Source organism: Diadema setosum, chromosome 20 (assembly GCF_964275005.1).
Source record: "Diadema setosum chromosome 20, eeDiaSeto1, whole genome shotgun sequence".
Taxonomy (NCBI): domain Eukaryota; kingdom Metazoa; phylum Echinodermata; class Echinoidea; order Diadematoida; family Diadematidae; genus Diadema; species Diadema setosum.
In genome coordinates this window covers 17,761,090-17,771,912 of record NC_092704.1, presented here as the reverse complement: position 1 = coordinate 17,771,912, position 10,823 = coordinate 17,761,090, and positions in this window count along the sequence as shown.

The following is a 10,823-nucleotide window of genomic DNA, read 5'->3' as shown; positions in this document are numbered from 1 at the left end:
CCCCCCCCCCAAAAAAAAAAATACACGATACAAAGCGGTTCATGTGTCAATTTGACTTTTATCCAGCTGGAAAGGACAGTTTGGTTCATGGAACACAATATGAAATAATTTATGCATAAATGGTATTATAACACACAAAAAATGAACAATGCACTCTTTGTCATGGTAACACTGAGAAGTAATCATAATGATGGAAAAGAGTGCTTCACTAAAAAGCCAAGCTTTTAGGAAATGGAACACTAAAATGAAAATAATAGCAACATCGATATACCAATAAGATGTGTTTATGTTAAAGTCATCAATGTACCATTGTACATTTGGTAATAATGATGCTGATGACACAAGCATAAATACTATATCAACAATATCGTTTGTCCCCCCCCCCCAAAAAAAAAAAAATACAACGGTACCCTCTGCAATGATAACTTTTATAAATAGTGAATCAATCCAAATACAATTTCAGGGTTTGAAACTATAACTCATTGCCCATCACATCTTACAGAAAACCCCATTTGATTTGCTTCAGTGGTCAAAGAGAAATGAGGAATCTCGTAGAGCATGTCAGGAATCTCGACTATTGTGTTCACACATTAATATGCAGTTCCAAGAGCATCCCAAGTGCTAAACTCGGAAGAATCAGACTCATGACATGCTTTACAACAATCCGCATTCCTCTGTGACCGCTTAACCAAATTGAATGGGGTTTTCTGCAAAATAGAGCTAAGATGGAGGGATGTTATATTCTAAGACCCTGAAGTAGCATTTAGACGGTGTAATCACATTGGGTGTTATCAATGCGAAAATCCGATTGTATTTTTTGGGGGACATACTGTATTGTTTTAGAATGCAAATGAAATATATTGTAACACAGCAATATTATGGCACAGACACTATTTGGCCGTGTATACCGGGAAAATGTCGGACCAAAAGAGAAGACATATACACGCAAAACAACACGCAAAACAACAACAACAACAACAACAACAACAACAACAACAACAACAACAACAACAACAACAACAACAACAACAAAAACCAACAACAAACAAACAGAAATAACATGCAGAAATATAGAAATATGCCAATACGCAGTTACTGGACATTGTTTGGTTACTGTTGGAGGGTTGTCCTTGTGTAATGTGTGAGGTGTCATCAAGGAGTATGTTTAAATATTATTGTTTGGTGCACTGCTGATTGGACCTTATAATTTCAAATGTCTTTAAATGAAAAACCGAGAATACACGAACAGAGAACAATGCAAAGCATTTAACATAAGCCTGGGTTGTGTATACACATCTTTGCTTGTTTTATAAGAAACTATCACCCATTTCTGCCCCCATCCTTACCCCATTACCCACATTCTTCAAAATATAGTCAATACATTTACATTTGAAAAAATACACTGCAAAAATATTGGTGTTGGATTTAACACCATGGGTGTTGAATCTAGCACTGATCAAGTGTCAATAGAGGACCACACCGGAGCTGTTGATTTAACACAAAAAATGAGCTCGGTGTTTCATATTTTACGCCCGACTTTTGCAGTGTAATCATACATGCATACAAAACATAAACATTTGTGAGTGGTGTATACCGGTGAGTTAATATGTTTTCGCCCCTTTCTCCCCCGTCCTCTCCCCATTACTCCTTCTTCAAAAATCTATTTCATTTCCTTCATTAATTGCACGGAGTAGGAAATTGATCATCTTAAAATGAAATTGAACGGCCCCCCCCCAAAAAAAAAAAAAAAAAATTGGAACTTGAACGCACATACGTAAATTTGATTTGACGGAAACGGAATGGAGCTCCCATAAATAAAATTGCCCGCATTTTTGAATGTGAATGCCCATATATTTTCGCGTGCATGTGTGCGCTGTGTGAATTTGAATGCACATTCATGAATTGGAATGACTCAAGTATATTGTAGTACGAAACTGAGCGGAAAAGCCTATACAATATGAATTATCTAAGCTATTCCAAAATCTGGGTCCAGTATAAACAAATGTATTGTATGTACAGTTCTCATTAATAGAAGATGGAATTCATTGGATTGCTTCGAGGGATAGTTATGTAGACGTGGCTATTACGATGAAATAAAAAGTGAAATATTTTGGGTAGATGGTTGCAGTTTTAATTGAACATAAACTGACCAAGTTGAAATAAATACAGATCTTTATTTTCAGGATTTTTCAATGGACAAAAAATTAAAAGTAGGCCTATTTACTCGGATATGAAGATTATAAACAATTATAAGCGCCATATTTTGCAAAATAATAATAATAATAATAATAATAATGATAATAAATATCATGTATAAAGCGCTTATTACAATGTTTCTAAGCGCTGAGCGTCTCGAAGAAAAAATTAGAAAAGAGGAATTCAGTCATGGAGTAGATACAAATTGTGGTACGATGAAACACAATACAAAATACATAGAATACACATTGTAAGTTATAACTTACAGAACGAACGTAACATATATACAATAATAAAGAAGTTTGTTTAGCAATGTCAAATATGTATTTGCCCAAGCAAGAATTCCATAATCTAAATACGGCAATACAAAACTTGAGTAAGGTGACATCAAAACGGATACAGGGAGATAATATTTCAACCTATCACGTGAAACAATATTACAAATATCATTAATATGACACTTCCATGAAAGGTCATTATCAACACAAACACCTATACAAATTTAATAGACGAGACTTCTTCTGTATAGGCGAGTTGTGTTAAACACAACACTACCTGGAAGTCTATCTGAGGAATCACTGAAAAACATATATCTTCTTTTCAATAATTAATGTTACAGTGTGCGACATTCTTTAAGTCATGATTCCGTCACTAATCAAAAATTAGGCTCAGGGTGAGAATAAAAAAGATTGGAGTCATCCGCAAATGATGTAAAAGAGAGTTTATCTGAAGACCTAAAATCATGTATGAACTCGTGAACCATAGCAAGGCTTTTCCACGTATGACGTAATGGGATAATTCAGAGAGAAGTATATCGTGAGAAATCGTATCAAAAGCCTTTTTAAAGTCCAGGAAGATGCCTCTTGTATGCGGAAATGTATCGAGTGCATGCGTACTCTTCTCAACAGAGGGATATAACGCGTGCGTGGTATTGTGATTTTCTTTGAATCCAAATTGAAAATTTGTAAAATATATTGCTCATGTTAAAAAAATCACAGTTCGGATATTCATTCTTTCAAAATTTGTAGAAATCGAAGCTAATAAAGATATGGGCCTATTAAATTGTTAACACCAATCCTCTCTCCTCTCTATATAATTATAGGAATAACTTTTGCAGTCCTCATGATAATTATCTGGTACAAGTCCAGTCATGAGCGATAGATTAATAATGTTTAGTATAGGGGATCTATTATTTGGGGAATTATATTTTTCAACAAATTATCATCGATTCCATCACAACCTGAGCTTTTTCCTTCTTTCAAATTATACACAATCTTAATAACTTCTTCATTATATGTGGTGCCCAAATATAGTCTCGGGGTTAGGTATATCTAAAAAGTCATAAACCACTTTTCTAGATGAAGGGATAATTTGTGATAATTTTTTCTCCCCAATCAATAATAATAATAAAAAAAATTGTTGAAAATTTCGGCCATGCCAGCAGGTACATTTCCTGAGGTGTTACCCCATCGAACTTCTGAGATACTAGACACATTATTTTTTCCAAGTATTCTTAATATCATTTCTATAGTTATTTGGTTTACATAAATGTTCCTCTTTTGAATAAATAAATTAGTGAGCGGTTTTTTTTTTTATAGGTCACATATATCTTTTTTTGTGTGTGTGTCTGTTTGTCAGTGGGGTTGCATCTATACTTATAAAACAAATTACTTTTCTGTTCCTCGATCTTAAAGAGACTGGGTTATCCACGGGAGTCTTGGAGTTCTTCTGTAACTATTTTTCCTGTTATACACAGAACGGAAAATGATCATCAATTCTAAAAGTAGGCATAATAGCTTTCGTGAAATACAGTACCGGTAATCATATTTAAGACAAATCAAGATCGGCACTATTATATACAAAAGACCAATCAATATTTTAAAACTATAACTACATGTATAGATTATTTGTCGTAATCTAACGACATTTCTGACGATTATTTTGCTTGGCAGTTAACTTAATTACAAGACTGTAAATATAGGATAACGATCAGAGATGTCTAAAAGGACAATGCCATACTCGGGAAAGTGGGAGAATATCATTAAAAAAATGTTGTCTACTCAAGTGGCAAATTGCTTAGTGACACGGGTATGTTTCTACAAATTCTTGCGAAGTATTCGGAATTGCATTTCATAAGATCAATATTAAAATCACCCATCACCATACATGTTTATTTATGAAAATAGACTTCTGCACTAAATTTTGTATATCCAATATAAAAAGAAATGTTCCCGGGGTCTGTAAACAACTCTGATCAACATATTTTTACCACTTGGATTTACCAATACAACAAAGATTAACCACAACAGTAAAAACATTCAGCTCTTTGTGAATAAGATATTCGAATTTGTTCGCGATATACAAACCAACTCCATCACCCATTTTCTTATTTCTATTTCTACGCGCGAAATAAAAATCGGATTGGATACGGGAATAAAAAAAAAAAGAAGCTTATAATGGCCGTCAACCATGTTACCGTCAGACCAACAACAGAACAATATCTTTATTAGTTTACTAAAAATAAACGCAACTTATCAAAATTTCTGATGCTCCGTATATTCAAATGAGCTGACAGAAATCATCAGCAATAATATTCATATGTTGTTTTTGATTTACAGTCAGATAAGCACATGATGAGCTCTGCACAGGATCTTGTTAATCAAAATTATATTCAAATTCTTATACCGAATCATTTAATTTATTTGATATACATGTTTATGCTTCAAATAAACGGGACGTTTTGTTTACCTGTCCTAGATGACGCAAAAGAGTGCCCAACTGTATCATCAAATTCATCATCATTCACAGAAATAAAAGCAAATGTTGGATTAGTCATACGGATAAAGAAAAACACACCGGAATAGACAGAATAGTTCGCCGGAGCAGACAAGTGCTGACTGAAGTGAATAAAGTGATTTCTTCTCAAACCGATACATGTGCGCACATTTGCCGTGATCATCTCGAGGTCTCTAACTCCGGTTGTAAAACCTAACTCTGGTGGCAAGCGCTGGGATTTTGAACTTGTACATGCCATCGAAACGCAAACACTTTCATCGTTGAAATGACGCAAATTTAGTGACATCATGCAATGCCAACCACCTTTAGACGAGATGGACCACGAGGGTCTATAGGGTCTGCATGACAACCGTCACCATTAGGGCAATGAAGGCCCTAACTCTTTGGTTAATGGCATCAGTAGCTCTGGTCTACTTCGTTATGTCAGCAGATGTCGAAAAGAGTATCAAATCATCTGCAGGACCAATGATCACCGAAAATGGTTTCTTTGACACTGTGTCCAGCGACAAGGAAGTTCTGAGAAATGTTCCTAGTTTGCTTCTGAAAACGATGCCAAAGCCAACAAAGAACTTTGCTGCTCTTGCAAGTCCTTTGAAAGTATTCGGTTACCAAGGTCATAATCCAGGGCGGAGACTTTCCTCGTGGAAATGACACTGGAGACAAGATGACACGGATGACGACGGGGCTGATGATGACACCTTTAAAGCCAAACCACTATGAACCGGGCTGGATGAGCATGACAAACGCTGGTAGTTCTCCATGAGTAACAGCACGACCGTCGAGACATCTTGGCTGGACGGGAAGCACATCGTTGGATAGATCAACCTGGCACATACAATAATATCACCATGACAACGAAGAGACATTGACCATACCATGAGTGCAGTGATTGACAAACTACTTTTTCTCCTTCTTTCCGGTACGTTTTTCATAACTACACAGGCTCTTCGGTTTTGTAACTTGTAATTAACTCATTGTTAAAAGACATTGGTGAAATTCAGTTAGTTCCACACACTGCTTGTTGAAAGTAATGCATTATGTTTCGATATTCTGTACGGAATGCGTGCACAACGAGAAATGTGAGATGAAATTTTGTTATTGGCACGAAAATGGAAACGACGGATAAAATTGAAATCCTGGGGGTTGTCAATTAGATAGTGAGTAAAGGTGCCTAGATTTAATGAGTTAAGGAAATAATTCAGTAATGTGCACTGCTGTTCGTATATGGGTGTTTTTACCGGTGAATTGCCCTGCAACTATACAAAGTTGCCATAGCTGAAATTTTCAGGCAGCAATGATCCAACTTGTAAAAGCATGCATATGTGAATAAAGCTACAGTTTATCGAAAACATAACAAGAGGATTTCTCCGAAGAGTTGCTGATAGTTAGAAATATTAGATACCTGTAAACCGTATGGAAAATCATGACGACATTTTATTTTTCCTGGTTTGGAATATCAGTAATTAGGTGAACTTTTACACATGTGTGATAGAATTTAGTTGGATATGTCAAGTGAATGTAATTACAGTACCTTTTTAGTTGAGTTGACTAGTTGTGTACAAATGATACATACCAGTGTTGTAGAGGTTAGGCTCCAAGGTTTGTAAGAGCGTATAAACTTTTGTTGAAGCGAAGGAACAATCTGCCCTGCATCTATACAAAGATGCCTTAGCCGGATATGTCCGGGCCGCAGAGAAATTCCTGCAGAGTTTTGCATGTAGTTGTTTCATATAACGTTGATGTAGACTAAGGGTATCGAAATTTGCATCACCACTTGTCACCCGATTTAGGTTTTAATACACTGTGATAATAATATTGTTCATTTGATGCTGGTAATTTATTTGCATAGGATCCAAGTTTCACATCGGGATTTTTATCCCAGGCCGCATTAATTCCTGATGATACATATAAGTATGATACATGTTGGGGTATTGACTTTTCAGTAGAAACGAAGCTGCAAACGACAATGTAAGAAGTAATTTTCAATGGATTGGCTCATAAATAAAACGAGGAAAAGGTAATTGCTGGAGAGCTCATGGCTTTCCCCTTTGCTGGTGATCTACCCCCCCCCCCCACCCTCTCTCCACACCTTATGGCTTTTCTTCCTGGCATCCTTCCTCCGTCAGTGGCTGTCTCTCCTCGATCCCTCTCTCCCTTCACCTTTTCTTGTTGTTTCGCTACTTCAATCACATTTTCTTTATCTTTGGCAGGATTCACTTGTATTTGACTGCCATTATAGCTTGTTTGAATTCATTTTCATGCATTTTCATGCACCTGTATATAAATGTTTTACTGTAGATAAATTGGTACAATGACCACTTTATGTTATAGACATGCGTTTGAATATTTCGTGCATCTTTAATGGCACAGTAGATATTTATTGAATATTATTATCCATACAGAGGATTTTTGGAGCCCGAATACAAGTGTTATTTTGTCGACGCACTTCATAATCTCCGACCCACTTAGAAAGTTTGTTGAACTCGACCAATATTTTTTGCCGAGGCGACCAATATTTAAAATATTGGACGGCAAGAGGGGGATTCCCCAAAGTTTTTATAAACTGCACCGTGATTGGCTGAGATATATACGAGATGACCTGAAATATGAAGTAAAAACGTCTCTGATTGGTCAATCACGAATTAACTAAAATATCGTTTCTTGTAAAATTCTGTGTTTATACAAACAAATTTCATATATCAATTAGTTGAAATTGTTTTGCATACAATTTTTCAAAATATCACTTTCATACCAGGAAATTAGATTTAGGTTTGATGAAAAGAAGTTGCATTTTTTTTTTATGCAGGCCGGCGACGAATGATCAGCTCAGCGCTACTGCTAGATAGCCCGCGCGCGATATACAAATACAATCCATGTAGCCGGCCGCCGCCGCTTGCATTTACATACATTATGTGTTATTACTAAGTACAGTAGGCCATAGAACTACAGTACTACTGAAGTAAATCTTTCACGATCTACGGTAGATGTGACGTGAATTGTGTCTCAGATCTCGGATACAAGAACATCTAATTCTGGTTTAAATTAGCTATTGATAGATCTCGGCCTAACAGTAACATGACGACTACCATGGATACATATAGATCACTGTTTTATCAGGGAATGAGGTAGATTAACTTGCACTGAAGAGTGTACCGGTACCATACCCCATGTCAAGATCAAGTACAGTAGGAGACCATACAGCACTCGGAGACAGAAAGGGTAAGTGAAAATATTCTTTGCTAAAATCCTCTGTAGGATAATAATGATAATATTGGATGTCCTATTTTCGATTAATACAAGGAAATATTGGACTCGCTAAGCAAGATATTGGACTCGTCTTCGACTCGTCCAATATTTGTGCATAGCTCGTCCAATATTTCCTTGTATTAATCTCAAGGCCATCCAATATTATATAAATGTCAGTACATAGGGTGTGCGCAGTTGTCGTGGGCGTGGCCTATTTTGGAGAACTGAACTCCACTATCTGATTGGCCAGGTCTCCAACCACTCAGGGCGAGAAGAAAATGAATGCCTTGCAATTTTGTTATGATGTTGGACTATTGGTCTGACGGGGAAGGGGACATAAATTTTCCTCCCACCATGGAACTGTAGCTCCACGTGTCTATGTCTGACCCTATTCTTCCTAACTCTGGCCTTTTTATTTCTTCCCTCAAGCTCACTTGTATCCCACTCATTCTCTTTACTGGGAACAATGTCTGGGTTAACTCTGACATAGTGATTCATTCCAGGGTGTTTTTGGGACATCCCTACATTATGCAATTCAAACTCACGAGTTCTCTTTAGTGTGCGGTGGTACTGTAATAATGAATGCATTATGAGATAATATGTCCTGACAGTTGCATTTCGCACTTCACCTCTAAAAATGTTCCAACGATTTTTCTTCCTTGGCTGTACATTTTTTTTTCTCTCCTGTCTTTCTCAGTCTCTCTTAGGTTGTCAGCCTTTGATGAATGCGTGTTTACATTGGTCATCACTTCATGATAATGTTACGCTTTGTTCTTATTTTTACTGTGATGTACATGTATTATGTTGTAAAGTCATGTTCAGTTAACCTTGATATGTATTCCAGTAGCTGTGATTAATCTGTTTTCATTTCTAAAAACGTGCGAGTCAGTACCTGCTTACTCATAACTCCAAGTTAATTTGTATTCTGACGTGCTTTGAGTTTACCATAATGATGTCTTATTCTGTATGATTGCTTATGACATTTCTTTTCTGTGTGTGTGGTTGGACAGGATACTTTGACTGAAAGTATCGAGTGTATCCATGCATGCGAGCTCCGATGAAGTTATAATATTATGAGGTTTGCAACTACAGTCGTGGTCACGTGAATCTACCAACAACGTGTGTCATGGAATTTATGTTCTGATATTCGATTGAATTTTGATCCCTCTTGGGACACATGTTAATATAGGTTTACATTTTTAATGCGTAGTTTAGTCTGTTGATTTGCCCAGGGCCATTCCAGTTTCCCCTCAGCTATTTCTCGCTGTCTCTCACTTTCCTCGATCCCCTCCTTTTTTTCTTTCCTCTCTCTCCCCCTTCCTCTAATCGCTTGTCCTTCCCTTTCTCACTCATCAACTCTCGTTTGTCTACGGTCTAGTGGTCTGTCTACCAGCTTCATGTAGATGTTTTAAATTGTGTACAAACGAGCATTTTGATTTGCAATTTATTCATGTTGTGTTAACTTCATTTACGATGATAATTGCCTTATTTCCCCAAGTGTATCGATGTGTATGCATAGGTTTAGTGTAATTAGTGTGATTGCATGGTACATTGGCGAGTTTCAGCGTTTATTACATGTATTTCGATTTTGTTACACTGTCATACAGCTGTTTGGTCTTATTACGTTGTTACAGCCTAATTGGTTTTTATTAGTTTTATTAGTTTTTATTAGTTTTATAGCACCTTTATTCATGTAAAACTCACTGTCTGAGCCATGTGTCTGGCCTGGCTGACCATGTGGCAGTTACTGGCAAATTCATGCCAGGTAAGGAAGAAACATATCAGAAAGACATATAAACTAGGTATGAGAGAGTTTGTAGAACAGTTCGCTATGAGAGAGTCTGTAAAACAGTTCGCCGGAGCAGACAAGTGCTGACTGAAGTGAATAAAGTGATTTCTTCTCAAACCGATACATATGTGCACATTTCTGTGATCATCGACTCGAGGTCTCTGACTAACTCCGGTTGTAAAACCTAACAATACAATTGTACTATGCTTTGATCCTAGCAGCTATTAGAGAAATCATACTACAAGCCTGCATTATGAAAAAAAAAAAAAAAACCATACAAAAACAAAACAAAACGTGGATGACCAAAAAACAGGAATTCTGAGTATGGAATCTCGTGGGATCTGTAGCATAAAAGTTGAGATCAAACATATTAAAGTCGGAAAGTCAAAAATTCATTGTAAGTCTCAAAATACTCAAATATGATTGGCTAATACCTGACTTTATGTTTGATTTTCTGACTTCTGTTTGATTGCATCTTTTTATGCAACAGGGCCTTGCAGATGCCCATTTGTAAGGACATCATACACTTTATAGGCCGACAGTCAATGATCTGGACAGAGAGAGATGGAGGGCGTTGGTCAGCTCAAACACAAACTTTGAGAAACTACAGATTGAAAGGTAAATGACATTAGGCCTTCTTCATATTTTTTTAATGCCTCAGCAGAAAAGATGCTTCGCGATGACATTTTGAGCTCTGAAACAGTTATACCGCTGTCTGCCTCCTAAAAATGGAGAAAATGAAAGTATTGGCAAGTTTCATTTTCATATTGGCCATATGATCGGTGCATGAAGTAGC